This window comes from Ambystoma mexicanum, chromosome 5q (genome assembly GCF_040938575.1).
Source record: "Ambystoma mexicanum isolate Mex_15411 chromosome 5q, UKY_AmexF1_1, whole genome shotgun sequence".
NCBI classification, from domain to species: domain Eukaryota; kingdom Metazoa; phylum Chordata; class Amphibia; order Caudata; family Ambystomatidae; genus Ambystoma; species Ambystoma mexicanum.
In genome coordinates this window covers 528,353,513-528,379,737 of record NC_090933.1, presented here as the reverse complement: position 1 = coordinate 528,379,737, position 26,225 = coordinate 528,353,513, and the positions used below count along the sequence as shown (strand labels likewise).

Genomic DNA, 26,225 nt, shown 5'->3' with positions numbered 1-26,225 from the left:
GCAAAAGGCACCTGCTTGCACTCGGCTGGACACTTCCGCTTTATGGGACACACGATGGAAAGTGGACTCAATTCCCAGACCTAACTCTTACCTGTTTGGTATTCTGACGCTCGATTGTAAAATATGGCCAGCTGGTAAAAATGACAAAGGGCACTCCAGCGCTGGTCCTTTGGCTGCAGGCGGCGTGTCAGCGGCCTAAAACAGCAAGAAATAGCGAGAGAAATAAAGTGAGAAGCAAGCACCTTTTCAATTGGGCTCTCGGGTCTATGGGACTGGCGTGCAGCCTCTTGATCACAAGCGCAGGTCCAGCGTGAAAGGGCGTGGCAGTGGAGTCACTCTGCTATTAATACCTGGTTGGCCAATCCTCGTTGCAATGGATGGCCATCTGCAGCTTTACTTGTAGCTCCACTGAAGGTATTTTGTTTTGGGCAAAGGGGTGAGATTGTGATTTCCTCTGCGGCAGATGAAGAGAAAGGGCTTTATGCACTACAGGTCCCTGGACAGCCAAGCAAGTGTGAGCCGGAGACTGTGCTTCAGCTCTGAAGCAGTGTATCGAGAGCCTTCGAGGAGGAGGGGAATTAGCTCAGATGGTAGAGCGCTCGCTTAGCATGCGAGAGGTAGCGGGATCGATGCCCGCATTCTCCAGCAAGACGCTTTTTCTTCATTTTCACTATTTTATTCAAAACTCGCCAATCGTCGCAAATAAAGTCATGTGCTCGCTTCTGTTTTTTTTACTATCATCCTAAAAGTCTTCCGTCCACTTTCTGCTATCCCAAAGAGTCATCCGCGCGAGGGCCGGCAACAGGCGTGATACTGTGCAACAGGCGCATTGCATGGCATTGGTGACATATTCAGGAAATTCCACTTTGATGCCACCCAGGGCTGTTAACCTTTTATTTCATTTCAATACGATGCTTCGAATAATTGGTTCAAAGTGCGCAGCCTTTGCTCTTTTATTTCGTTTTCATCGGAGCAGGTCGGAGCTGGCAGAAGAGTGAGCCCTGTCTGCAGGAGCTCTGATTCCAGAAAGCATATTTTCCCTGTCTTTCTTACCACTCATCTGTGTCTCTTCGCTGACATGAGGGGTTGCTACACTCTGCAGTCTCCCGGCATTTAAAGTCTGCTACCAGCAGAGCAGGTTCTGGACTTCACAGCGCCCAGCAAAGTACTAGCCTGCGCCCACCCCCTACTACCGCAAAAACCTTTTGCATGCTTTGGCAGAAGTGTGAACAAAATGCCACGAACCACCCCAGATGGGACTCGAACCCACAATCCCTGGCTTAGGAGGCCAGTGCCTTATCCATTAGGCCACTGGGGCAACTCGACAGAGAAGGGGAAAGTTATTTCTTTTCCTCTTCTCTCACTGGAGTCACGGGTACTGGCCCACTGAAAAGGGCAAGTTGGCTCACGTCCAAAGCTGCAGTGTCCCAGCACACGCGGGCAAAAGGCACCTGCTTGCACTCGGCTGGACACTTCCGCTTTATGGGACACACGATGGAAAGTGGACTCAATTCCCAGACCTAACTCTTACCTGTTTGGTATTCTGACGCTCGATTGTAAAATATGGCCAGCTGGTAAAAATGACAAAGGGCACTCCAGCGCTGGTCCTTTGGCTGCAGGCGGCGTGTCAGCGGCCTAAAACAGCAAGAAATAGCGAGAGAAATAAAGTGAGAAGCAAGCACCTTTTCAATTGGGCTCTCGGGTCTATGGGACTGGCGTGCAGCCTCTTGATCACAAGCGCAGGTCCAGCGTGAAAGGGCGTGGCAGTGGAGTCACTCTGCTATTAATACCTGGTTGGCCAATCCTCGTTGCAATGGATGGCCATCTGCAGCTTTACTTGTAGCTCCACTGAAGGTATTTTGTTTTGGGCAAAGGGGTGAGATTGTGATTTCCTCTGCGGCAGATGAAGAGAAAGGGCTTTATGCACTACAGGTCCCTGGACAGCCAAGCAAGTGTGAGCCGGAGACTGTGCTTCAGCTCTGAAGCAGTGTATCGAGAGCCTTCGAGGAGGAGGGGAATTAGCTCAGATGGTAGAGCGCTCGCTTAGCATGCGAGAGGTAGCGGGATCGATGCCCGCATTCTCCAGCAAGACGCTTTTACTTCATTTTCACTATTTTATTCAAAACTCGCCAATCGTCGCAAATAAAGTCATGTGCTCGCTTCTGTTTTTTTTACTATCATCCTAAAAGTCTTCCGTCCACTTTCTGCTATCCCAAAGAGTCATCCGCGCGAGGGCCGGCAACAGGCGTGATACTGTGCAACAGGCGCATTGCATGGCATTGGTGACATATTCAGGAAATTCCACTTTGATGCCACCCAGGGCTGTTAACCTTTTATTTCATTTCAATACGATGCTTCGAATAATTGGTTCAAAGTGCGCAGCCTTTGCTCTTTTATTTCGTTTTCATCGGAGCAGGTCGGAGCTGGCAGAAGAGTGAGCCCTGTCTGCAGGAGCTCTGATTCCAGAAAGCATATTTTCCCTGTCTTTCTTACCACTCATCTGTGTCTCTTTGCTGACATGAGGCGTTGCTACACTCTGCAGTCTCCCGGCATTTAAAGTCTGCTACCAGCAGAGCACGTTCTGGACTTCACAGCGCCCAGCAAAGTACTAGCCTGCGCCCACCCCCTACTACCGCGAAAAGCTTTTGCATGCTTTGGCAGAAGTGTGAACAAAATGCCACGAACCACCCCAGATGGGACTCGAACCCACAATCCCTGGCTTAGGAGGCCAGTGCCTTATCCATTAGGCCACTGGGGCCACTCGACAGAGAAGGGGAAAGTTCTTTCTTTTCCTCTTCTCTCACTGGAGTCACAGGTACTGGCCCACTGAAAAGGGCAAGTTGGCTCACGTCCAAAGCTGCAGTGTCCCAGCACACGCGGGCAAAAGGCACCTGCTTGCACTCGGCTGGACACTTCCGCTTTATGGGACACACGATGGAAAGTGGACTCAATTCCCAGACCTAACTCTTACCTGTTTGGTATTCTGACGCTCGATTGTAAAATATGGCAAGCTGGTAAAAATGACAAAGGGCACTCCAGCGCTGGTCCTTTGGCTGCAGGCGGCGTGTCAGCGGCCTAAAACAGCAAGAAATAGCGAGAGAAATAAAGTGAGAAGCAAGCACCTTTTCAATTGGGCTCTCGGGTCTATGGGACTGGCGTGCAGCCTCTTGATCACAAGCGCAGGTCCAGCGTGAAAGGGCGTGGCAGTGGAGTCACTCTGCTATTAATACCTGGTTGGCCAATCCTCGTTGCAATGGATGGCCATCTGCAGCTTTACTTGTAGCTCCACTGAAGGTATTTTGTTTTGGGCAAAGGGGTGAGATTGTGATTTCCTCTGCGGCAGATGAAGAGAAAGGGCTTTATGCACTACAGGTCCCTGGACAGCCAAGCAAGTGTGAGCCGGAGACTGTGCTTCAGCTCTGAAGCAGTGTATCGAGAGCCTTCGAGGAGGAGGGGAATTAGCTCAGATGGTAGAGCGCTCGCTTAGCATGCGAGAGGTAGCGGGATCGATGCCCGCATTCTCCAGCAAGACGCTTTTTCTTCATTTTCACTATTTTATTCAAAACTCGCCAATCGTCGCAAATAAAGTCATGTGCTCGCTTCTGTTTTTTTTACTATCATCCTAAAAGTCTTCCGTCCACTTTCTGCTATCCCAAAGAGTCATCCGCGCGAGGGCCGGCAACAGGCGTGATACTGTGCAACAGGCGCATTGCATGGCATTGGTGACATATTCAGGAAATTCCACTTTGATGCCACCCAGGGCTGTTAACCTTTTATTTCATTTCAATACGATGCTTCGAATAATTGGTTCAAAGTGCGCAGCCTTTGCTCTTTTATTTCGTTTTCATCGGAGCAGGTCGGAGCTGGCAGAAGAGTGAGCCCTGTCTGCAGGAGCTCTGATTCCAGAAAGCATATTTTCCCTGTCTTTCTTACCACTCATCTGTGTCTCTTCGCTGACATGAGGCGTTGCTACACTCTGCAGTCTCCCGGCATTTAAAGTCTGCTACCAGCAGAGCACGTTCTGGACTTCACAGCGCCCAGCAAAGTACTAGCCTGCGCCCACCCCCTACTACCGCAAAAACCTTTTGCATGCTTTGGCAGAAGTGTGAACAAAATGCCACGAACCACCCCAGATGGGACTCGAACCCACAATCCCTGGCTTAGGAGGCCAGTGCCTTATCCATTAGGCCACTGGGGCCACTCGTCAGAGAAGGGGAAAGTTCTTTCTTTTCCTCTTCTCTCACTGGAGTCACAGGTACTGGCCCACTGAAAAGGGCAAGTTGGCTCACGTCCAAAGCTGCAGTGTCCCAGCACACGCGGGCAAAAGGCACCTGCTTGCACTCGGCTGGACACTTCCGCTTTATGGGACACACGATGGAAAGTGGACTCAATTCCCAGACCTAACTCTTACCTGTTTGGTATTCTGACGCTCGATTGTAAAATATGGCCAGCTGGTAAAAATGACAAAGGGCACTCCAGCGCTGGTCCTTTGGCTGCAGGCGGCGTGTCAGCGGCCTAAAACAGCAAGAAATAGCGAGAGAAATAAAGTGAGAAGCAAGCACCTTTTCAATTGGGCTCTCGGGTCTATGGGACTGGCGTGCAGCCTCTTGATCACAAGCGCAGGTCCAGCGTGAAAGGGCGTGGCAGTGGAGTCACTCTGCTATTAATACCTGGTTGGCCAATCCTCGTTGCAATGGATGGCCATCTGCAGCTTTACTTGTAGCTCCACTGAAGGTATTTTGTTTTGGGCAAAGGGGTGAGATTGTGATTTCCTCTGCGGCAGATGAAGAGAAAGGGCTTTATGCACTACAGGTCCCTGGACAGCCAAGCAGGTGTGAGCCGGAGACTGTGCTTCAGCTCTGAAGCAGTGTATCGAGAGCCTTCGAGGAGGAGGGGAATTAGCTCAGATGGTAGAGCGCTCGCTTAGCATGCGAGAGGTAGCGGGATCGATGCCCGCATTCTCCAGCAAGACGCTTTTTCTTCATTTTCACTATTTTATTCAAAACTCGCCAATCGTCGCAAATAAAGTCATGTGCTCGCTTCTGTTTTTTTTACTATCATCCTAAAAGTCTTCCGTCCACTTTCTGCTATCCCAAAGAGTCACCCGCGCGAGGGCCGGCAACAGGCGTGATACTGTGCAACAGGCGCATTGCATGGCATTGGTGACATATTCAGGAAATTCCACTTTGATGCCACCCAGGGCTGTTAACCTTTTATTTCATTTCAATACGATGCTTCGAATAATTGGTTCAAAGTGCGCAGCCTTTGCTCTTTTATTTCGTTTTCATCGGAGCAGGTCGGAGCTGGCAGAAGAGTGAGCCCTGTCTGCAGGAGCTCTGATTCCAGAAAGCATATTTTCCCTGTCTTTCTTACCACTCATCTGTGTCTCTTCGCTGACATGAGGGGTTGCTACACTCTGCAGTCTCCCGGCATTTAAAGTCTGCTACCAGCAGAGCACGTTCTGGACTTCACAGCGCCCAGCAAAGTACTAGCCTGCGCCCACCCCCTACTACCTCAAAAACCTTTTGCATGCTTTGGCAGAAGTGTGAACAAAATGCCACGAACCACCCCAGATGGGACTCGAACCCACAATCCCTGGCTTAGGAGGCCAGTGCCTTATCCATTAGGCCACTGGGGCCACTCGACAGAGAAGGGGAAAGTTCTTTCTTTTCCTCTTCTCTCACTGGAGTCACGGGTACTGGCCCACTGAAAAGGGCAAGTTGGCTCACGTCCAAAGCTGCAGTGTCCCAGCACACGCGGGCAAAAGGCACCTGCTTGCACTCGGCTGGACACTTCCGCTTTATGGGACACACGATGGAAAGTGGACTCAATTCCCAGACCTAACTCTTACCTGTTTGGTATTCTGACGCTCGATTGTAAAATATGGCCAGCTGGTAAAAATGACAAAGGGCACTCCAGCGCTGGTCCTTTGGCTGCAGGCGGCGTGTCAGCGGCCTAAAACAGCAAGAAATAGCGAGAGAAATAAAGTGAGAAGCAAGCACCTTTTCAATTGGGCTCTCGGGTCTATGGGACTGGCGTGCAGCCTCTTGATCACAAGCGCAGGTCCAGCGTGAAAGGGCGTGGCAGTGGAGTCACTCTGCTATTAATACCTGGTTGGCCAATCCTCGTTGCAATGGATGGCCATCTGCAGCTTTACTTGTAGCTCCACTGAAGGTATTTTGTTTTGGGCAAAGGGGTGAGATTGTGATTTCCTCTGCGGCAGATGAAGAGAAAGGGCTTTATGCACTACAGGTCCCTGGACAGCCAAGCAAGTGTGAGCCGGAGACTGTGCTTCAGCTCTGAAGCAGTGTATCGAGAGCCTTCGAGGAGGAGGGGAATTAGCTCAGATGGTAGAGCGCTCGCTTAGCATGCGAGAGGTAGCGGGATCGATGCCCGCATTCTCCAGCAAGGCGCTTTTACTTCATTTTCACTATTTTATTCAAAACTCGCCAATCGTCGCAAATAAAGTCATGTGCTCGCTTCTGTTTTTTTTACTATCATCCTAAAAGTCTTCCGTCCACTTTCTGCTATCCCAAAGAGTCATCCGCGCGAGGGCCGGCAACAGGCGTGATACTGTGCAACAGGCGCATTGCATGGCATTGGTGACATATTCAGGAAATTCCACTTTGATGCCACCCAGGGCTGTTAACCTTTTATTTCATTTCAATACGATGCTTCGAATAATTGGTTCAAAGTGCGCAGCCTTTGCTCTTTTATTTCGTTTTCATCGGAGCAGGTCGGAGCTGGCAGAAGAGTGAGCCCTGTCTGCAGGAGCTCTGATTCCAGAAAGCATATTTTCCCTGTCTTTCTTACCACTCATCTGTGTCTCTTCGCTGACATGAGGCGTTGCTACACTCTGCAGTCTCCCGGCATTTAAAGTCTGCTACCAGCAGAGCACGTTCTGGACTTCACAGCGCCCAGCAAAGTACTAGCCTGCGCCCACCCCCTACTACCGCAAAAACCTTTTGCATGCTTTGGCAGAAGTGTGAATAAAATGCCACGAACCACCCCAGATTGGACTCGAACCCACAATCCCTGGCTTAGGAGGCCAGTGCCTTATCCATTAGGCCACTGGGGCCACTCGACAGAGAAGGGGAAAGTTCTTTCTTTTCCTCTTCTCTCACTGGAGTCACGGGTACTGGCCCACTGAAAAGGGCAAGTTGGCTCACGTCCAAAGCTGCAGTGTCCCAGCACACGCGGGCAAAAGGCACCTGCTTGCACTCGGCTGGACACTTCCGCTTTATGGGACACACGATGGAAAGTGGACTCAATTCCCAGACCTAACTCTTACCTGTTTGGTATTCTGACGCTCGATTGTAAAATATGGCCAGCTGGTAAAAATGACAAAGGGCACTCCAGCGCTGGTCCTTTGGCTGCAGGCGGCGTGTCAGCGGCCTAAAACAGCAAGAAATAGCGAGAGAAATAAAGTGAGAAGCAAGCACCTTTTCAATTGGGCTCTCGGGTCTATGGGACTGGCGTGCAGCCTCTTGATCACAAGCGCAGGTCCAGCGTGAAAGGGCGTGGCAGTGGAGTCACTCTGCTATTAATACCTGGTTGGCCAATCCTCGTTGCAATGGATGGCCATCTGCAGCTTTACTTGTAGCTCCACTGAAGGTATTTTGTTTTGGGCAAAGGGGTGAGATTGTGATTTCCTCTGCGGCAGATGAAGAGAAAGGGCTTTATGCACTACAGGTCCCTGGACAGCCAAGCAGGTGTGAGCCGGAGACTGTGCTTCAGCTCTGAAGCAGTGTATCGAGAGCCTTCGAGGAGGAGGGGAATTAGCTCAGATGGTAGAGCGCTCGCTTAGCATGCGAGAGGTAGCGGGATCGATGCCCGCATTCTCCAGCAAGACGCTTTTTCTTCATTTTCACTATTTTATTCAAAACTCGCCAATCGTCGCAAATAAAGTCATGTGCTCGCTTCTGTTTTTTTTACTATCATCCTAAAAGTCTTCCGTCCACTTTCTGCTATCCCAAAGAGTCACCCGCGCGAGGGCCGGCAACAGGCGTGATACTGTGCAACAGGCGCATTGCATGGCATTGGTGACATATTCAGGAAATTCCACTTTGATGCCACCCAGGGCTGTTAACCTTTTATTTCATTTCAATACGATGCTTCGAATAATTGGTTCAAAGTGCGCAGCCTTTGCTCTTTTATTTCGTTTTCATCGGAGCAGGTCGGAGCTGGCAGAAGAGTGAGCCCTGTCTGCAGGAGCTCTGATTCCAGAAAGCATATTTTCCCTGTCTTTCTTACCACTCATCTGTGTCTCTTCGCTGACATGAGGCGTTGCTACACTCTGCAGTCTCCCGGCATTTAAAGTCTGCTACCAGCAGAGCACGTTCTGGACTTCACAGCGCCCAGCAAAGTACTAGCCTGCGCCCACCCCCTACTACCGCAAAAACCTTTTGCATGCTTTGGCAGAAGTGTGAACAAAATGCCACGAACCACCCCAGATGGGACTCGAACCCACAATCCCTGGCTTAGGAGGCCAGTGCCTTATCCATTAGGCCACTGGGGCCACTCGACAGAGAAGGGGAAAGTTCTTTCTTTTCCTCTTCTCTCACTGGAGTCACGGGTACTGGCCCACTGAAAAGGGCAAGTTGGCTCACGTCCAAAGCTGCAGTGTCCCAGCACACGCGGGCAAAAGGCACCTGCTTGCACTCGGCTGGACACTTCCGCTTTATGGGACACACGATGGAAAGTGGACTCAATTCCCAGACCTAACTCTTACCTGTTTGGTATTCTGACGCTCGATTGTAAAATATGGCCAGCTGGTAAAAATGACAAAGGGCACTCCAGCGCTGGTCCTTTGGCTGCAGGCGGCGTGTCAGCGGCCTAAAACAGCAAGAAATAGCGAGAGAAATAAAGTGAGAAGCAAGCACCTTTTCAATTGGGCTCTCGGGTCTATGGGACTGGCGTGCAGCCTCTTGATCACAAGCGCAGGTCCAGCGTGAAAGGGCGTGGCAGTGGAGTCACTCTGCTATTAATACCTGGTTGGCCAATCCTCGTTGCAATGGATGGCCATCTGCAGCTTTACTTGTAGCTCCACTGAAGGTATTTTGTTTTGGGCAAAGGGGTGAGATTGTGATTTCCTCTGCGGCAGATGAAGAGAAAGGGCTTTATGCACTACAGGTCCCTGGACAGCCAAGCAAGTGTGAGCCGGAGACTGTGCTTCAGCTCTGAAGCAGTGTATCGAGAGCCTTCGAGGAGGAGGGGAATTAGCTCAGATGGTAGAGCGCTCGCTTAGCATGCGAGAGGTAGCGGGATCGATGCCCGCATTCTCCAGCAAGACGCTTTTTCTTCATTTTCACTATTTTATTCAAAACTCGCCAATCGTCGCAAATAAAGTCATGTGCTCGCTTCTGTTTTTTTTACTATCATCCTAAAAGTCTTCCGTCCACTTTCTGCTATCCCAAAGAGTCATCCGCGCGAGGGCCGGCAACAGGCGTGATACTGTGCAACAGGCGCATTGCATGGCATTGGTGACATATTCAGGAAATTCCACTTTGATGCCACCCAGGGCTGTTAACCTTTTATTTCATTTCAATACGATGCTTCGAATAATTGGTTCAAAGTGCGCAGCCTTTGCTCTTTTATTTCGTTTTCATCGGAGCAGGTCGGAGCTGGCAGAAGAGTGAGCCCTGTCTGCAGGAGCTCTGATTCCAGAAAGCATATTTTCCCTGTCTTTCTTACCACTCATCTGTGTCTCTTCGCTGACATGAGGGGTTGCTACACTCTGCAGTCTCCCGGCATTTAAAGTCTGCTACCAGCAGAGCAGGTTCTGGACTTCACAGCGCCCAGCAAAGTACTAGCCTGCGCCCACCCCCTACTACCGCAAAAACCTTTTGCATGCTTTGGCAGAAGTGTGAACAAAATGCCACGAACCACCCCAGATGGGACTCGAACCCACAATCCCTGGCTTAGGAGGCCAGTGCCTTATCCATTAGGCCACTGGGGCAACTCGACAGAGAAGGGGAAAGTTATTTCTTTTCCTCTTCTCTCACTGGAGTCACGGGTACTGGCCCACTGAAAAGGGCAAGTTGGCTCACGTCCAAAGCTGCAGTGTCCCAGCACACGCGGGCAAAAGGCACCTGCTTGCACTCGGCTGGACACTTCCGCTTTATGGGACACACGATGGAAAGTGGACTCAATTCCCAGACCTAACTCTTACCTGTTTGGTATTCTGACGCTCGATTGTAAAATATGGCCAGCTGGTAAAAATGACAAAGGGCACTCCAGCGCTGGTCCTTTGGCTGCAGGCGGCGTGTCAGCGGCCTAAAACAGCAAGAAATAGCGAGAGAAATAAAGTGAGAAGCAAGCACCTTTTCAATTGGGCTCTCGGGTCTATGGGACTGGCGTGCAGCCTCTTGATCACAAGCGCAGGTCCAGCGTGAAAGGGCGTGGCAGTGGAGTCACTCTGCTATTAATACCTGGTTGGCCAATCCTCGTTGCAATGGATGGCCATCTGCAGCTTTACTTGTAGCTCCACTGAAGGTATTTTGTTTTGGGCAAAGGGGTGAGATTGTGATTTCCTCTGCGGCAGATGAAGAGAAAGGGCTTTATGCACTACAGGTCCCTGGACAGCCAAGCAAGTGTGAGCCGGAGACTGTGCTTCAGCTCTGAAGCAGTGTATCGAGAGCCTTCGAGGAGGAGGGGAATTAGCTCAGATGGTAGAGCGCTCGCTTAGCATGCGAGAGGTAGCGGGATCGATGCCCGCATTCTCCAGCAAGACGCTTTTTCTTCATTTTCACTATTTTATTCAAAACTCGCCAATCGTCGCAAATAAAGTCATGTGCTCGCTTCTGTTTTTTTTACTATCATCCTAAAAGTCTTCCGTCCACTTTCTGCTATCCCAAAGAGTCATCCGCGCGAGGGCCGGCAACAGGCGTGATACTGTGCAACAGGCGCATTGCATGGCATTGGTGACATATTCAGGAAATTCCACTTTGATGCCACCCAGGGCTGTTAACCTTTTATTTCATTTCAATACGATGCTTCGAATAATTGGTTCAAAGTGCGCAGCCTTTGCTCTTTTATTTCGTTTTCATCGGAGCAGGTCGGAGCTGGCAGAAGAGTGAGCCCTGTCTGCAGGAGCTCTGATTCCAGAAAGCATATTTTCCCTGTCTTTCTTACCACTCATCTGTGTCTCTTCGCTGACATGAGGGGTTGCTACACTCTGCAGTCTCCCGGCATTTAAAGTCTGCTACCAGCAGAGCAGGTTCTGGACTTCACAGCGCCCAGCAAAGTACTAGCCTGCGCCCACCCCCTACTACCGCAAAAACCTTTTGCATGCTTTGGCAGAAGTGTGAACAAAATGCCACGAACCACCCCAGATGGGACTCGAACCCACAATCCCTGGCTTAGGAGGCCAGTGCCTTATCCATTAGGCCACTGGGGCAACTCGACAGAGAAGGGGAAAGTTATTTCTTTTCCTCTTCTCTCACTGGAGTCACGGGTACTGGCCCACTGAAAAGGGCAAGTTGGCTCACGTCCAAAGCTGCAGTGTCCCAGCACACGCGGGCAAAAGGCACCTGCTTGCACTCGGCTGGACACTTCCGCTTTATGGGACACACGATGGAAAGTGGACTCAATTCCCAGACCTAACTCTTACCTGTTTGGTATTCTGACGCTCGATTGTAAAATATGGCCAGCTGGTAAAAATGACAAAGGGCACTCCAGCGCTGGTCCTTTGGCTGCAGGCGGCGTGTCAGCGGCCTAAAACAGCAAGAAATAGCGAGAGAAATAAAGTGAGAAGCAAGCACCTTTTCAATTGGGCTCTCGGGTCTATGGGACTGGCGTGCAGCCTCTTGATCACAAGCGCAGGTCCAGCGTGAAAGGGCGTGGCAGTGGAGTCACTCTGCTATTAATACCTGGTTGGCCAATCCTCGTTGCAATGGATGGCCATCTGCAGCTTTACTTGTAGCTCCACTGAAGGTATTTTGTTTTGGGCAAAGGGGTGAGATTGTGATTTCCTCTGCGGCAGATGAAGAGAAAGGGCTTTATGCACTACAGGTCCCTGGACAGCCAAGCAAGTGTGAGCCGGAGACTGTGCTTCAGCTCTGAAGCAGTGTATCGAGAGCCTTCGAGGAGGAGGGGAATTAGCTCAGATGGTAGAGCGCTCGCTTAGCATGCGAGAGGTAGCGGGATCGATGCCCGCATTCTCCAGCAAGACGCTTTTACTTCATTTTCACTATTTTATTCAAAACTCGCCAATCGTCGCAAATAAAGTCATGTGCTCGCTTCTGTTTTTTTTACTATCATCCTAAAAGTCTTCCGTCCACTTTCTGCTATCCCAAAGAGTCATCCGCGCGAGGGCCGGCAACAGGCGTGATACTGTGCAACAGGCGCATTGCATGGCATTGGTGACATATTCAGGAAATTCCACTTTGATGCCACCCAGGGCTGTTAACCTTTTATTTCATTTCAATACGATGCTTCGAATAATTGGTTCAAAGTGCGCAGCCTTTGCTCTTTTATTTCGTTTTCATCGGAGCAGGTCGGAGCTGGCAGAAGAGTGAGCCCTGTCTGCAGGAGCTCTGATTCCAGAAAGCATATTTTCCCTGTCTTTCTTACCACTCATCTGTGTCTCTTTGCTGACATGAGGCGTTGCTACACTCTGCAGTCTCCCGGCATTTAAAGTCTGCTACCAGCAGAGCACGTTCTGGACTTCACAGCGCCCAGCAAAGTACTAGCCTGCGCCCACCCCCTACTACCGCAAAAAGCTTTTGCATGCTTTGGCAGAAGTGTGAACAAAATGCCACGAACCACCCCAGATGGGACTCGAACCCACAATCCCTGGCTTAGGAGGCCAGTGCCTTATCCATTAGGCCACTGGGGCCACTCGACAGAGAAGGGGAAAGTTCTTTCTTTTCCTCTTCTCTCACTGGAGTCACAGGTACTGGCCCACTGAAAAGGGCAAGTTGGCTCACGTCCAAAGCTGCAGTGTCCCAGCACACGCGGGCAAAAGGCACCTGCTTGCACTCGGCTGGACACTTCCGCTTTATGGGACACACGATGGAAAGTGGACTCAATTCCCAGACCTAACTCTTACCTGTTTGGTATTCTGACGCTCGATTGTAAAATATGGCAAGCTGGTAAAAATGACAAAGGGCACTCCAGCGCTGGTCCTTTAGCTGCAGGCGGCGTGTCAGCGGCCTAAAACAGCAAGAAATAGCGAGAGAAATAAAGTGAGAAGCAAGCACCTTTTCAATTGGGCTCTCGGGTCTATGGGACTGGCGTGCAGCCTCTTGATCACAAGCGCAGGTCCAGCGTGAAAGGGCGTGGCAGTGGAGTCACTCTGCTATTAATACCTGGTTGGCCAATCCTCGTTGCAATGGATGGCCATCTGCAGCTTTACTTGTAGCTCCACTGAAGGTATTTTGTTTTGGGCAAAGGGGTGAGATTGTGATTTCCTCTGCGGCAGATGAAGAGAAAGGGCTTTATGCACTACAGGTCCCTGGACAGCCAAGCAAGTGTGAGCCGGAGACTGTGCTTCAGCTCTGAAGCAGTGTATCGAGAGCCTTCGAGGAGGAGGGGAATTAGCTCAGATGGTAGAGCACTCGCTTAGCATGCGAGAGGTAGCGGGATCGATGCCCGCATTCTCCAGCAAGACGCTTTTTCTTCATTTTCACTATTTTATTCAAAACTCGCCAATCGTCGCAAATAAAGTCATGTGCTCGCTTCTGTTTTTTTTACTATCATCCTAAAAGTCTTCCGTCCACTTTCTGCTATCCCAAAGAGTCATCCGCGCGAGGGCCGGCAACAGGCGTGATACTGTGCAACAGGCGCATTGCATGGCATTGGTGACATATTCAGGAAATTCCACTTTGATGCCACCCAGGGCTGTTAACCTTTTATTTCATTTCAATACGATGCTTCGAATAATTGGTTCAAAGTGCGCAGCCTTTGCTCTTTTATTTCGTTTTCATCGGAGCAGGTCGGAGCTGGCAGAAGAGTGAGCCCCCCTGTCTGCAGGAGCTCTGATTCCAGAAAGCATATTTTCCCTGTCTTTCTTACCACTCATCTGTGTCTCTTCGCTGACATGAGGCGTTGCTACACTCTGCAGTCTCCCGGCATTTAAAGTCTGCTACCAGCAGAGCACGTTCTGGACTTCACAGCGCCCAGCAAAGTACTAGCCTGCGCCCACCCCCTACTACCGCAAAAACCTTTTGCATGCTTTGGCAGAAGTGTGAACAAAATGCCACGAACCACCCCAGATGGGACTCGAACCCACAATCCCTGGCTTAGGAGGCCAGTGCCTTATCCATTAGGCCACTGGGGCCACTCGTCAGAGAAGGGGAAAGTTCTTTCTTTTCCTCTTCTCTCACTGGAGTCACAGGTACTGGCCCACTGAAAAGGGCAAGTTGGCTCACGTCCAAAGCTGCAGTGTCCCAGCACACGCGGGCAAAAGGCACCTGCTTGCACTCGGCTGGACACTTCCGCTTTATGGGACACACGATGGAAAGTGGACTCAATTCCCAGACCTAACTCTTACCTGTTTGGTATTCTGACGCTCGATTGTAAAATATGGCCAGCTGGTAAAAATGACAAAGGGCACTCCAGCGCTGGTCCTTTGGCTGCAGGCGGCGTGTCAGCGGCCTAAAACAGCAAGAAATAGCGAGAGAAATAAAGTGAGAAGCAAGCACCTTTTCAATTGGGCTCTCGGGTCTATGGGACTGGCGTGCAGCCTCTTGATCACAAGCGCAGGTCCAGCGTGAAAGGGCGTGGCAGTGGAGTCACTCTGCTATTAATACCTGGTTGGCCAATCCTCGTTGCAATGGATGGCCATCTGCAGCTTTACTTGTAGCTCCACTGAAGGTATTTTGTTTTGGGCAAAGGGGTGAGATTGTGATTTCCTCTGCGGCAGATGAAGAGAAAGGGCTTTATGCACTACAGGTCCCTGGACAGCCAAGCAGGTGTGAGCCGGAGACTGTGCTTCAGCTCTGAAGCAGTGTATCGAGAGCCTTCGAGGAGGAGGGGAATTAGCTCAGATGGTAGAGCGCTCGCTTAGCATGCGAGAGGTAGCGGGATCGATGCCCGCATTCTCCAGCAAGACGCTTTTTCTTCATTTTCACTATTTTATTCAAAACTCGCCAATCGTCGCAAATAAAGTCATGTGCTCGCTTCTGTTTTTTTTACTATCATCCTAAAAGTCTTCCGTCCACTTTCTGCTATCCCAAAGAGTCACCCGCGCGAGGGCCGGCAACAGGCGTGATACTGTGCAACAGGCGCATTGCATGGCATTGGTGACATATTCAGGAAATTCCACTTTGATGCCACCCAGGGCTGTTAACCTTTTATTTCATTTCAATACGATGCTTCGAATAATTGGTTCAAAGTGCGCAGCCTTTGCTCTTTTATTTCGTTTTCATCGGAGCAGGTCGGAGCTGGCAGAAGAGTGAGCCCTGTCTGCAGGAGCTCTGATTCCAGAAAGCATATTTTCCCTGTCTTTCTTACCACTCATCTGTGTCTCTTCGCTGACATGAGGGGTTGCTACACTCTGCAGTCTCCCGGCATTTAAAGTCTGCTACCAGCAGAGCACGTTCTGGACTTCACAGCGCCCAGCAAAGTACTAGCCTGCGCCCACCCCCTACTACCTCAAAAACCTTTTGCATGCTTTGGCAGAAGTGTGAACAAAATGCCACGAACCACCCCAGATGGGACTCGAACCCACAATCCCTGGCTTAGGAGGCCAGTGCCTTATCCATTAGGCCACTGGGGCCACTCGACAGAGAAGGGGAAAGTTCTTTCTTTTCCTCTTCTCTCACTGGAGTCACGGGTACTGGCCCACTGAAAAGGGCAAGTTGGCTCACGTCCAAAGCTGCAGTGTCCCAGCACACGCGGGCAAAAGGCACCTGCTTGCACTCGGCTGGACACTTCCGCTTTATGGGACACACGATGGAAAGTGGACTCAATTCCCAGACCTAACTCTTACCTGTTTGGTATTCTGACGCTCGATTGTAAAATATGGCCAGCTGGTAAAAATGACAAAGGGCACTCCAGCGCTGGTCCTTTGGCTGCAGGCGGCGTGTCAGCGGCCTAAAACAGCAAGAAATAGCGAGAGAAATAAAGTGAGAAGCAAGCACCTTTTCAATTGGGCTCTCGGGTCTATGGGACTGGCGTGCAGCCTCTTGATCACAAGCGCAGGTCCAGCGTGAAAGGGCGTGGCAGTGGAGTCACTCTGCTATTAATACCTGGTTGGCCAATCCTCGTTGCAATGGATGGCCATCTGCAGCTTTACTTGTAGCTCCACTGAAGGTATTTTGTTTTGGGCAAAGGGGTGAGATTGTGATTTCCTCTGCGGCAGATGAAGAGAAAGGGCTTTATGCACTACAGGTCCCTGGACAGCCAAGCAAGTGTGAGCCGGAGACTGTGCTTCAGCTCTGAAGCAGTGTATCGAGAGCCTTCGAGGAGGAGGGGAATTAGCTCAGATGGTAGAGCGCTCGCTTAGCATGCGAGAGGTAGCGGGATCGATGCCCGCATTCTCCAGCAAGGCGCTTTTACTTCATTTTCACTATTTTATTCAAAACTCGCCAATCGTCGCAAATAAAGTCATGTGCTCGCTTCTGTTTTTTTTACTATCATCCTAAAAGTCTTCCGTCCACTTTCTGCTATCCCAAAGAGTCATCCGCGCGAGGGCCGGCAACAGGCGTGATACTGTGCAACAGGCGCATTGCATGGCATTGGTGACATATTCAGGAAATTCCACTTTGATGCCACCCAGGGCTGTTAACCTTTTATTTCATTTCAATACGATGCTTCGAATAATTGGTTCAAAGTGCGCAGCCTTTGCTCTTTTATTTCGTTTTCATCGGAGCAGGTCGGAGCTGGCAGAAGAGTGAGCCCTGTCTGCAGGAGCTCTGATTCCAGAAAGCATATTTTCCCTGTCTTTCTTACCACTCATCTGTGTCTCTTCGCTGACATGAGGCGTTGCTACACTCTGCAGTCTCCCGGCATTTAAAGTCTGCTACCAGCAGAGCACGTTCTGGACTTCACAGCGCCCAGCAAAGTACTAGCCTGCGCCCACCCCCTACTACCGCAAAAACCTTTTGCATGCTTTGGCAGAAGTGTGAATAAAATGCCACGAACCACCCCAGATTGGACTCGAACCCACAATCCCTGGCTTAGGAGGCCAGTGCCTTATCCATTAGGCCACTGGGGCCACTCGACAGAGAAGGGGAAAGTTCTTTCTTTTCCTCTTCTCTCACTGGAGTCACGGGTACTGGCCCACTGAAAAGGGCAAGTTGGCTCACGTCCAAAGCTGCAGTGTCCCAGCACACGCGGGCAAAAGGCACCTGCTTGCACTCGGCTGGACACTTCCGCTTTATGGGACACACGATGGAAAGTGGACTCAATTCCCAGACCTAACTCTTACCTGTTTGGTATTCTGACGCTCGATTGTAAAATATGGCCAGCTGGTAAAAATGACAAAGGGCACTCCAGCGCTGGTCCTTTGGCTGCAGGCGGCGTGTCAGCGGCCTAAAACAGCAAGAAATAGCGAGAGAAATAAAGTGAGAAGCAAGCACCTTTTCAATTGGGCTCTCGGGTCTATGGGACTGGCGTGCAGCCTCTTGATCACAAGCGCAGGTCCAGCGTGAAAGGGCGTGGCAGTGGAGTCACTCTGCTATTAATACCTGGTTGGCCAATCCTCGTTGCAATGGATGGCCATCTGCAGCTTTACTTGTAGCTCCACTGAAGGTATTTTGTTTTGGGCAAAGGGGTGAGATTGTGATTTCCTCTGCGGCAGATGAAGAGAAAGGGCTTTATGCACTACAGGTCCCTGGACAGCCAAGCAGGTGTGAGCCGGAGACTGTGCTTCAGCTCTGAAGCAGTGTATCGAGAGCCTTCGAGGAGGAGGGGAATTAGCTCAGATGGTAGAGCGCTCGCTTAGCATGCGAGAGGTAGCGGGATCGATGCCCGCATTCTCCAGCAAGACGCTTTTTCTTCATTTTCACTATTTTATTCAAAACTCGCCAATCGTCGCAAATAAAGTCATGTGCTCGCTTCTGTTTTTTTTACTATCATCCTAAAAGTCTTCCGTCCACTTTCTGCTATCCCAAAGAGTCACCCGCGCGAGGGCCGGCAACAGGCGTGATACTGTGCAACAGGCGCATTGCATGGCATTGGTGACATATTCAGGAAATTCCACTTTGATGCCACCCAGGGCTGTTAACCTTTTATTTCATTTCAATACGATGCTTCGAATAATTGGTTCAAAGTGCGCAGCCTTTGCTCTTTTATTTCGTTTTCATCGGAGCAGGTCGGAGCTGGCAGAAGAGTGAGCCCTGTCTGCAGGAGCTCTGATTCCAGAAAGCATATTTTCCCTGTCTTTCTTACCACTCATCTGTGTCTCTTCGCTGACATGAGGCGTTGCTACACTCTGCAGTCTCCCGGCATTTAAAGTCTGCTACCAGCAGAGCACGTTCTGGACTTCACAGCGCCCAGCAAAGTACTAGCCTGCGCCCACCCCCTACTACCGCAAAAACCTTTTGCATGCTTTGGCAGAAGTGTGAACAAAATGCCACGAACCACCCCAGATGGGACTCGAACCCACAATCCCTGGCTTAGGAGGCCAGTGCCTTATCCATTAGGCCACTGGGGCCACTCGACAGAGAAGGGGAAAGTTCTTTCTTTTCCTCTTCTCTCACTGGAGTCACGGGTACTGGCCCACTGAAAAGGGCAAGTTGGCTCACGTCCAAAGCTGCAGTGTCCCAGCACACGCGGGCAAAAGGCACCTGCTTGCACTCGGCTGGACACTTCCGCTTTATGGGACACACGATGGAAAGTGGACTCAATTCCCAGACCTAACTCTTACCTGTTTGGTATTCTGACGCTCGATTGTAAAATATGGCCAGCTGGTAAAAATGACAAAGGGCACTCCAGCGCTGGTCCTTTGGCTGCAGGCGGCGTGTCAGCGGCCTAAAACAGCAAGAAATAGCGAGAGAAATAAAGTGAGAAGCAAGCACCTTTTCAATTGGGCTCTCGGGTCTATGGGACTGGCGTGCAGCCTCTTGATCACAAGCGCAGGTCCAGCGTGAAAGGGCGTGGCAGTGGAGTCACTCTGCTATTAATACCTGGTTGGCCAATCCTCGTTGCAATGGATGGCCATCTGCAGCTTTACTTGTAGCTCCACTGAAGGTATTTTGTTTTGGGCAAAGGGGTGAGATTGTGATTTCCTCTGCGGCAGATGAAGAGAAAGGGCTTTATGCACTACAGGTCCCTGGACAGCCAAGCAGGTGTGAGCCGGAGACTGTGCTTCAGCTCTGAAGCAGTGTATCGAGAGCCTTCGAGGAGGAGGGGAATTAGCTCAGATGGTAGAGCGCTCGCTTAGCATGCGAGAGGTAGCGGGATCGATGCCCGCATTCTCCAGCAAGACGCTTTTTCTTCATTTTCACTATTTTATTCAAAACTCGCCAATCGTCGCAAATAAAGTCATGTGCTCGCTTCTGTTTTTTTTACTATCATCCTAAAAGTCTTCCGTCCACTTTCTGCTATCCCAAAGAGTCACCCGCGCGAGGGCCGGCAACAGGCGTGATACTGTGCAACAGGCGCATTGCATGGCATTGGTGACATATTCAGGAAATTCCACTTTGATGCCACCCAGGGCTGTTAACCTTTTATTTCATTTCAATACGATGCTTCGAATAATTGGTTCAAAGTGCGCAGCCTTTGCTCTTTTATTTCGTTTTCATCGGAGCAGGTCGGAGCTGGCAGAAGAGTGAGCCCTGTCTGCAGGAGCTCTGATTCCAGAAAGCATATTTTCCCTGTCTTTCTTACCACTCATCTGTGTCTCTTCGCTGACATGAGGCGTTGCTACACTCTGCAGTCTCCCGGCATTTAAAGTCTGCTACCAGCAGAGCACGTTCTGGACTTCACAGCGCCCAGCAAAGTACTAGCCTGCGCCCACCCCCTACTACCGCAAAAACCTTTTGCATGCTTTGGCAGAAGTGTGAACAAAATGCCACGAACCACCCCAGATGGGACTCGAACCCACAATCCCTGGCTTAGGAGGCCAGTGCCTTATCCATTAGGCCACTGGGGCCACTCGTCAGAGAAGGGGAAAGTTCTTTCTTTTCCTCTTCTCTCACTGGAGTCACAGGTACTGGCCCACTGAAAAGGGCAAGTTGGCTCACGTCCAAAGCTGCAGTGTCCCAGCACACGCTTTTTCTTCATTTTCACTATTTTATTCAAAACTCGCCAATCGTCGCAAATAAAGTCATGTGCTCGCTTCTGTTTTTTTTACTATCATCCTAAAAGTCTTCCGTCCACTTTCTGCTATCCCAAAGAGTCACCCGCGCGAGGGCCGGCAACAGGCGTGATACTGTGCAACAGGCGCATTGCATGGCATTGGTGACATATTCAGGAAATTCCACTTTGATGCCACCCAGGGCTGTTAACCTTTTATTTCATTTCAATACGATGCTTCGAATAATTGGTTCAAAGTGCGCAGCCTTTGCTCTTTTATTTCGTTTTCATCGGAGCAGGTCGGAGCTGGCAGAAGAGTGAGCCCTGTCTGCAGGAGCTCTGATTCCAGAAAGCATATTTTCCCTGTCTTTCTTACCACTCATCTGTGTCTCTTCGCTGACATGAGGCGTTGCTACACTCTGCAGTCTCCCGGCATTTAAAGTCTGCTACCAGCAGAGCACGTTCTGGACTTCACAGCGCCCAGCAAAGTACTAGCCTGCGCCCACCCCCTACTACCGCAAAAACCTTTTGCATGCTTTGGCAGAAGTGTGAACAAAATGCCACGAACCACCCCAGATGGGACTCGAACCCACAATCCCTGGCTTAGGAGGCCAGTGCCTTATCCATTAGGCCACTGGGGCCACTCGACAGAGAAGGGGAAAGTTCTTTCTTTTCCTCTTCTCTCACTGGAGTCACGGGTACTGGCCCACTGAAAAGGGCAAGTTGGCTCACGTCCAAAGCTGCAGTGTCCCAGCACACGCGGGCAAAAGGCACCTGCTTGCACTCGGCTGGACACTTCCGCTTTATGGGACACACGATGGAAAGTGGACTCAATTCCCAGACCTAACTCTTACCTGTTTGGTATTCTGACGCTCGATTGTAAAATATGGCCAGCTGGTAAAAATGACAAAGGGCACTCCAGCGCTGGTCCTTTGGCTGCAGGCGGCGTGTCAGCGGCCTAAAACAGCAAGAAATAGCGAGAGAAATAAAGTGAGAAGCAAGCACCTTTTCAATTGGGCTCTCGGGTCTATGGGACTGGCGTGCAGCCTCTTGATCACAAGCGCAGGTCCAGCGTGAAAGGGCGTGGCAGTGGAGTCACTCTGCTATTAATACCTGGTTGGCCAATCCTCGTTGCAATGGATGGCCATCTGCAGCTTTACTTGTAGCTCCACTGAAGGTATTTTGTTTTGGGCAAAGGGGTGAGATTGTGATTTCCTCTGCGGCAGATGAAGAGAAAGGGCTTTATGCACTACAGGTCCCTGGACAGCCAAGCAGGTGTGAGCCGGAGACTGTGCTTCAGCGCTGAAGCAGTGTATCGAGAGCCTTCGAGGAGGAGGGGAATTAGCTCAGATGGTAGAGCGCTCGCTTAGCATGCGAGAGGTAGCGGGATCGATGCCCGCATTCTCCAGCAAGACGCTTTTTCTTCATTTTCACTATTTTATTCAAAACTCGCCAATCGTCGCAAATAAAGTCATGTGCTCGCTTCTGTTTTTTTTACTATCATCCTAAAAGTCTTCCGTCCACTTTCTGCTATCCCAAAGAGTCACCCGCGCGAGGGCCGGCAACAGGCGTGATACTGTGCAACAGGCGCATTGCATGGCATTGGTGACATATTCAGGAAATTCCACTTTGATGCCACCCAGGGCTGTTAACCTTTTATTTCATTTCAATACGATGCTTCGAATAATTGGTTCAAAGTGCGCAGCCTTTGCTCTTTTATTTCGTTTTCATCGGAGCAGGTCGGAGCTGGCAGAAGAGTGAGCCCTGTCTGCAGGAGCTCTGATTCCAGAAAGCATATTTTCCCTGTCTTTCTTACCACTCATCTGTGTCTCTTCGCTGACATGAGGCGTTGCTACACTCTGCAGTCTCCCGGCATTTAAAGTCTGCTACCAGCAGAGCACGTTCTGGACTTCACAGCGCCCAGCAAAGTACTAGCCTGCGCCCACCCCCTACTACCGCAAAAACCTTTTGCATGCTTTGGCAGAAGTGTGAACAAAATGCCACGAACCACCCCAGAAGGGACTCGAACCCACAATCCCTGGCTTAGGAGGCCAGTGCCTTATCCATTAGGCCACTGGGGCCACTCAACAGAGAAGGGGAAAGTTCTTTCTTTTCCTCTTCTCTCACTGGAGTCACGGGTACTGGCCCACTGAAAAGGGCAAGTTGGCTCACGTCCAAAGCTGCAGTGTCCCAGCACACGCGGGCAAAAGGCACCTGCTTGCACTCGGCTGGACACTTCCGCTTTATGGGACACACGATGGAAAGTGGACTCAATTCCCAGACCTAACTCTTACCTGTTTGGTATTCTGACGCTCGATTGTAAAATATGGCCAGCTGGTAAAAATGACAAAGGGCACTCCAGCGCTGGTCCTTTGGCTGCAGGCGGCGTGTCAGCGGCCTAAAACAGCAAGAAATAGCGAGAGAAATAAAGTGAGAAGCAAGCACCTTTTCAATTGGGCTCTCGGGTCTATGGGACTGGCGTGCAGCCTCTTGATCACAAGCGCAGGTCCAGCGTGAAAGGGCGTGGCAGTGGAGTCACTCTGCTATTAATACCTGGTTGGCCAATCCTCGTTGCAATGGATGGCCATCTGCAGCTTTACTTGTAGCTCCACTGAAGGTATTTTGTTTTGGGCAAAGGGGTGAGATTGTGATTTCCTCTGCGGCAGATGAAGAGAAAGGGCTTTATGCACTACAGGTCCCTGGACAGCCAAGCAAGTGTGAGCCGGAGACTGTGCTTCAGCTCTGAAGCAGTGTATCGAGAGCCTTCGAGGAGGAGGGGAATTAGCTCAGATGGTAGAGCGCTCGCTTAGCATGCGAGAGGTAGCGGGATCGATGCCCGCATTCTCCAGCAAGACGCTTTTTCTTCATTTTCACTATTTTATTCAAAACTCGCCAATCGTCGCAAATAAAGTCATGTGCTCGCTTCTGTTTTTTTTACTATCATCCTAAAAGTCTTCCGTCCACTTTCTGCTATCCCAAAGAGTCATCCGCGCGAGGGCCGGCAACAGGCGTGATACTGTGCAACAGGCGCATTGCATGGCATTGGTGACATATTCAGGAAATTCCACTTTGATGCCACCCAGGGCTGTTAACCTTTTATTTCATTTCAATACGATGCTTCGAATAATTGGTTCAAAGTGCGCAGCCTTTGCTCTTTTATTTCGTTTTCATCGGAGCAGGTCGGAGCTGGCAGAAGAGTGAGCCCTGTCTGCAGGAGCTCTGATTCCAGAAAGCATATTTTCCCTGTCTTTCTTACCACTCATCTGTGTCTCTTCGCTGACATGAGGCGTTGCTACACTCTGCAGTCTCCCGGCATTTAAAGTCTGCTACCAGCAGAGCACGTTCTGGACTTCACAGCACCCAGCAAAGTACTAGCCTGCGCCCACCCCCTACTACCGCAAAAACCTTTTGCATGCTTTGGCAGAAGTGTGAACAAAATGCCACGAACCACCCCAGATGGGGCTCGAACCCACAATCCCTGGCTTAGGAGGCCAGTGCCTTATCCATTAGGCCACTGGGGCCACTCGACAGAGAAGGGGAAAGTTCTTTCTTTTCCTCTTCTCTCACTGGAGTCACGGGTACTGGCCCACTGAAAAGGGCAAGTTGGCTCACGTCCAAAGCTGCAGTGTCCCAGCACACGCGGGCAAAAGGCACCTGCTTGCACTCGGCTGGACACTTCCGCTTTATGGGACACACGATGGAAAGTGGACTCAATTCCCAGACCTAACTCTTACCTGTTTGGTATTCTGACGCTCGATTGTAAAATATGGCCAGCTGGTAAAAATGACAAAGGGCACTCCAGCGCTGGTCCTTTGGCTGCAGGCGGCGTGTCAGCGGCCTAAAACAGCAAGAAATAGCGAGAGAAATAAAGTGAGAAGCAAGCACCTTTTCAATTGGGCTCTCGGGTCTATGGGACTGGCGTGCAGCCTCTTGATCACAAGCGCAGGTCCAGCGTGAAAGGGCGTGGGAGTGGAGTCACTCTGCTATTAATACCTGGTTGGCCAATCCTCGTTGCAATGGATGGCCATCTGCAGCTTTACTTGTAGCTCCACTGAAGGTATTTTGTTTTGGGCAAAGGGGTGAGATTGTGATTTCCTCTGCGGCAGATGAAGAGAAAGGGCTTTATGCACTACAGGTCCCTGGACAGCCAAGCAAGTGTGAGCCGGAGACTGTGCTTCAGCTCTGAAGCAGTGTATCGAGAGCCTTCGAGGAGGAGGGGAATTAGCTCAGATGGTAGAGCGCTCGCTTAGCATGCGAGAGGTAGCGGGATCGATGCCCGCATTCTCCAGCAAGACGCTTTTTCTTCATTTTCACTATTTTATTCAAAACTCGCCAATCGTCGCAAATAAAGTCATGTGCTCGCTTCTGTTTTTTTTACTATCATCCTAAAAGTCTTCCGTCCACTTTCTGCTATCCCAAAGAGTCATCCGCGCGAGGGCCGGCAACAGGCGTGATACTGTGCAACAGGCGCATTGCATGGCATTGGTGACATATTCAGGAAATTCCACTTTGATGCCACCCAGGGCTGTTAACCTTTTATTTCATTTCAATACGATGCTTCGAATAATTGGTTCAAAGTGCGCAGCCTTTGCTCTTTTATTTCGTTTTCATCGGAGCAGGTCGGAGCTGGCAGAAGAGTGAGCCCTGTCTGCAGGAGCTCTGATTCCAGAAAGCATATTTTCCCTGTCTTTCTTACCACTCATCTGTGTCTCTTCGCTGACATGAGGCGTTGCTACACTCTGCAGTCTCCCGGCATTTAAAGTCTGCTACCAGCAGAGCACGTTCTGGACTTCACAGCGCCCAGCAAAGTACTAGCCTGCGCCCACCCCCTACTACCGCAAAAACCTTTTGCATGCTTTGGCAGAAGTGTGAACAAAATGCCACGAACCACCCCAGATGGGACTCGAACCCACAATCCCTGGCTTAGGAGGCCAGTGCCTTATCCATTAGGCCACTGGGGCCACTCGTCAGAGAAGGGGAAAGTTCTTTCTTTTCCTCTTCTCTCACTGGAGTCACAGGTACTGGCCCACTGAAAAGGGCAAGTTGGCTCACGTCCAAAGCTGCAGTGTCCCAGCACACGCGGGCAAAAGGCACCTGCTTGCACTCGGCTGGACACTTCCGCTTTATGGGACACACGATGGAAAGTGGACTCAATTCCCAGACCTAACTCTTACCTGTTTGGTATTCTGACGCTCGATTGTAAAATATGGCCAGCTGGTAAAAATGACAAAGGGCACTCCAGCGCTGGTCCTTTGGCTGCAGGCGGCGTGTCAGCGGCCTAAAACAGCAAGAAATAGCGAGAGAAATAAAGTGAGAAGCAAGCACCTTTTCAATTGGGCTCTCGGGTCTATGGGACTGGCGTGCAGCCTCTTGATCACAAGCGCAGGTCCAGCGTGAAAGGGCGTGGCAGTGGAGTCACTCTGCTATTAATACCTGGTTGGCCAATCCTCGTTGCAATGGATGGCCATCTGCAGCTTTACTTGTAGCTCCACTGAAGGTATTTTGTTTTGGGCAAAGGGGTGAGATTGTGATTTCCTCTGCGGCAGATGAAGAGAAAGGGCTTTATGCACTACAGGTCCCTGGACAGCCAAGCAAGTGTGAGCCGGAGACTGTGCTTCAGCTCTGAAGCAGTGTATCGAGAGCCTTCGAGGAGGAGGGGAATTAGCTCAGATGGTAGAGCGCTCGCTTAGCATGCGAGAGGTAGCGGGATCGATGCCCGCATTCTCCAGCAAGACGCTTTTACTTCATTTTCACTATTTTATTCAAAACTCGCCAATCGTCGCAAATAAAGTCATGTGCTCGCTTCTGTTTTTTTTACTATCATCCTAAAAGTCTTCCGTCCACTTTCTGCTATCCCAAAGAGTCATCCGCGCGAGGGCCGGCAACAGGCGTGATACTGTGCAACAGGCGCATTGCATGGCATTGGTGACATATTCAGGAAATTCCACTTTGATGCCACCCAGGGCTGTTAACCTTTTATTTCATTTCAATACGATGCTTCGAATAATTGGTTCAAAGTGCGCAGCCTTTGCTCTTTTATT

General features: G+C 50.6%; 36 non-coding genes across 36 annotated transcripts; 18 read left to right on the top strand and 18 right to left on the bottom strand.

Moving 5' to 3' along the window:
* Positions 1 to 572: 572 nt before the first annotated feature.
* On the top strand, positions 573 to 645 carry TRNAA-AGC (transfer RNA alanine (anticodon AGC)). Its single transcript has one exon. It is a non-coding gene; the product is annotated as a tRNA-Ala (tRNA).
* Positions 646 to 1,245: 600 nt separating this feature from the next.
* Positions 1,246 to 1,318, bottom strand: TRNAR-CCU (transfer RNA arginine (anticodon CCU)). Its single transcript has one exon. It is a non-coding gene; the product is annotated as a tRNA-Arg (tRNA).
* A 694-nt stretch (positions 1,319 to 2,012) lies between these two features.
* TRNAA-AGC (transfer RNA alanine (anticodon AGC)) lies at positions 2,013 to 2,085 on the top strand. Its single transcript has one exon. It is a non-coding gene; the product is annotated as a tRNA-Ala (tRNA).
* Positions 2,086 to 2,685: 600 nt separating this feature from the next.
* TRNAR-CCU (transfer RNA arginine (anticodon CCU)) lies at positions 2,686 to 2,758 on the bottom strand. Its single transcript has one exon. It is a non-coding gene; the product is annotated as a tRNA-Arg (tRNA).
* Positions 2,759 to 3,452: 694 nt separating this feature from the next.
* On the top strand, positions 3,453 to 3,525 carry TRNAA-AGC (transfer RNA alanine (anticodon AGC)). Its single transcript has one exon. It is a non-coding gene; the product is annotated as a tRNA-Ala (tRNA).
* A 600-nt stretch (positions 3,526 to 4,125) lies between these two features.
* TRNAR-CCU (transfer RNA arginine (anticodon CCU)) lies at positions 4,126 to 4,198 on the bottom strand. The gene has a single exon. It is a non-coding gene; the product is annotated as a tRNA-Arg (tRNA).
* A 694-nt stretch (positions 4,199 to 4,892) lies between these two features.
* Positions 4,893 to 4,965, top strand: TRNAA-AGC (transfer RNA alanine (anticodon AGC)). The gene has a single exon. It is a non-coding gene; the product is annotated as a tRNA-Ala (tRNA).
* A 600-nt stretch (positions 4,966 to 5,565) lies between these two features.
* TRNAR-CCU (transfer RNA arginine (anticodon CCU)) lies at positions 5,566 to 5,638 on the bottom strand. Its single transcript has one exon. It is a non-coding gene; the product is annotated as a tRNA-Arg (tRNA).
* Positions 5,639 to 6,332: 694 nt separating this feature from the next.
* Positions 6,333 to 6,405, top strand: TRNAA-AGC (transfer RNA alanine (anticodon AGC)). The gene has a single exon. It is a non-coding gene; the product is annotated as a tRNA-Ala (tRNA).
* A 600-nt stretch (positions 6,406 to 7,005) lies between these two features.
* On the bottom strand, positions 7,006 to 7,078 carry TRNAR-CCU (transfer RNA arginine (anticodon CCU)). The gene has a single exon. It is a non-coding gene; the product is annotated as a tRNA-Arg (tRNA).
* A 694-nt stretch (positions 7,079 to 7,772) lies between these two features.
* Positions 7,773 to 7,845, top strand: TRNAA-AGC (transfer RNA alanine (anticodon AGC)). Its single transcript has one exon. It is a non-coding gene; the product is annotated as a tRNA-Ala (tRNA).
* Positions 7,846 to 8,445: 600 nt separating this feature from the next.
* TRNAR-CCU (transfer RNA arginine (anticodon CCU)) lies at positions 8,446 to 8,518 on the bottom strand. Its single transcript has one exon. It is a non-coding gene; the product is annotated as a tRNA-Arg (tRNA).
* A 694-nt stretch (positions 8,519 to 9,212) lies between these two features.
* On the top strand, positions 9,213 to 9,285 carry TRNAA-AGC (transfer RNA alanine (anticodon AGC)). Its single transcript has one exon. It is a non-coding gene; the product is annotated as a tRNA-Ala (tRNA).
* A 600-nt stretch (positions 9,286 to 9,885) lies between these two features.
* TRNAR-CCU (transfer RNA arginine (anticodon CCU)) lies at positions 9,886 to 9,958 on the bottom strand. Its single transcript has one exon. It is a non-coding gene; the product is annotated as a tRNA-Arg (tRNA).
* A 694-nt stretch (positions 9,959 to 10,652) lies between these two features.
* Positions 10,653 to 10,725, top strand: TRNAA-AGC (transfer RNA alanine (anticodon AGC)). Its single transcript has one exon. It is a non-coding gene; the product is annotated as a tRNA-Ala (tRNA).
* Positions 10,726 to 11,325: 600 nt separating this feature from the next.
* TRNAR-CCU (transfer RNA arginine (anticodon CCU)) lies at positions 11,326 to 11,398 on the bottom strand. The gene has a single exon. It is a non-coding gene; the product is annotated as a tRNA-Arg (tRNA).
* Positions 11,399 to 12,092: 694 nt separating this feature from the next.
* TRNAA-AGC (transfer RNA alanine (anticodon AGC)) lies at positions 12,093 to 12,165 on the top strand. Its single transcript has one exon. It is a non-coding gene; the product is annotated as a tRNA-Ala (tRNA).
* Positions 12,166 to 12,765: 600 nt separating this feature from the next.
* TRNAR-CCU (transfer RNA arginine (anticodon CCU)) lies at positions 12,766 to 12,838 on the bottom strand. The gene has a single exon. It is a non-coding gene; the product is annotated as a tRNA-Arg (tRNA).
* Positions 12,839 to 13,532: 694 nt separating this feature from the next.
* Positions 13,533 to 13,605, top strand: TRNAA-AGC (transfer RNA alanine (anticodon AGC)). The gene has a single exon. It is a non-coding gene; the product is annotated as a tRNA-Ala (tRNA).
* A 603-nt stretch (positions 13,606 to 14,208) lies between these two features.
* On the bottom strand, positions 14,209 to 14,281 carry TRNAR-CCU (transfer RNA arginine (anticodon CCU)). Its single transcript has one exon. It is a non-coding gene; the product is annotated as a tRNA-Arg (tRNA).
* Positions 14,282 to 14,975: 694 nt separating this feature from the next.
* On the top strand, positions 14,976 to 15,048 carry TRNAA-AGC (transfer RNA alanine (anticodon AGC)). Its single transcript has one exon. It is a non-coding gene; the product is annotated as a tRNA-Ala (tRNA).
* A 600-nt stretch (positions 15,049 to 15,648) lies between these two features.
* TRNAR-CCU (transfer RNA arginine (anticodon CCU)) lies at positions 15,649 to 15,721 on the bottom strand. The gene has a single exon. It is a non-coding gene; the product is annotated as a tRNA-Arg (tRNA).
* Positions 15,722 to 16,415: 694 nt separating this feature from the next.
* TRNAA-AGC (transfer RNA alanine (anticodon AGC)) lies at positions 16,416 to 16,488 on the top strand. The gene has a single exon. It is a non-coding gene; the product is annotated as a tRNA-Ala (tRNA).
* Positions 16,489 to 17,088: 600 nt separating this feature from the next.
* TRNAR-CCU (transfer RNA arginine (anticodon CCU)) lies at positions 17,089 to 17,161 on the bottom strand. The gene has a single exon. It is a non-coding gene; the product is annotated as a tRNA-Arg (tRNA).
* A 694-nt stretch (positions 17,162 to 17,855) lies between these two features.
* On the top strand, positions 17,856 to 17,928 carry TRNAA-AGC (transfer RNA alanine (anticodon AGC)). Its single transcript has one exon. It is a non-coding gene; the product is annotated as a tRNA-Ala (tRNA).
* A 600-nt stretch (positions 17,929 to 18,528) lies between these two features.
* Positions 18,529 to 18,601, bottom strand: TRNAR-CCU (transfer RNA arginine (anticodon CCU)). Its single transcript has one exon. It is a non-coding gene; the product is annotated as a tRNA-Arg (tRNA).
* A 694-nt stretch (positions 18,602 to 19,295) lies between these two features.
* On the top strand, positions 19,296 to 19,368 carry TRNAA-AGC (transfer RNA alanine (anticodon AGC)). Its single transcript has one exon. It is a non-coding gene; the product is annotated as a tRNA-Ala (tRNA).
* Positions 19,369 to 19,968: 600 nt separating this feature from the next.
* On the bottom strand, positions 19,969 to 20,041 carry TRNAR-CCU (transfer RNA arginine (anticodon CCU)). Its single transcript has one exon. It is a non-coding gene; the product is annotated as a tRNA-Arg (tRNA).
* A 711-nt stretch (positions 20,042 to 20,752) lies between these two features.
* Positions 20,753 to 20,825, bottom strand: TRNAR-CCU (transfer RNA arginine (anticodon CCU)). Its single transcript has one exon. It is a non-coding gene; the product is annotated as a tRNA-Arg (tRNA).
* A 694-nt stretch (positions 20,826 to 21,519) lies between these two features.
* On the top strand, positions 21,520 to 21,592 carry TRNAA-AGC (transfer RNA alanine (anticodon AGC)). Its single transcript has one exon. It is a non-coding gene; the product is annotated as a tRNA-Ala (tRNA).
* Positions 21,593 to 22,192: 600 nt separating this feature from the next.
* On the bottom strand, positions 22,193 to 22,265 carry TRNAR-CCU (transfer RNA arginine (anticodon CCU)). Its single transcript has one exon. It is a non-coding gene; the product is annotated as a tRNA-Arg (tRNA).
* Positions 22,266 to 22,959: 694 nt separating this feature from the next.
* TRNAA-AGC (transfer RNA alanine (anticodon AGC)) lies at positions 22,960 to 23,032 on the top strand. The gene has a single exon. It is a non-coding gene; the product is annotated as a tRNA-Ala (tRNA).
* A 600-nt stretch (positions 23,033 to 23,632) lies between these two features.
* Positions 23,633 to 23,705, bottom strand: TRNAR-CCU (transfer RNA arginine (anticodon CCU)). Its single transcript has one exon. It is a non-coding gene; the product is annotated as a tRNA-Arg (tRNA).
* Positions 23,706 to 24,399: 694 nt separating this feature from the next.
* Positions 24,400 to 24,472, top strand: TRNAA-AGC (transfer RNA alanine (anticodon AGC)). The gene has a single exon. It is a non-coding gene; the product is annotated as a tRNA-Ala (tRNA).
* Positions 24,473 to 25,072: 600 nt separating this feature from the next.
* On the bottom strand, positions 25,073 to 25,145 carry TRNAR-CCU (transfer RNA arginine (anticodon CCU)). Its single transcript has one exon. It is a non-coding gene; the product is annotated as a tRNA-Arg (tRNA).
* Positions 25,146 to 25,839: 694 nt separating this feature from the next.
* TRNAA-AGC (transfer RNA alanine (anticodon AGC)) lies at positions 25,840 to 25,912 on the top strand. The gene has a single exon. It is a non-coding gene; the product is annotated as a tRNA-Ala (tRNA).
* The last annotated feature ends 313 nt before the right edge of the window (positions 25,913 to 26,225 follow it).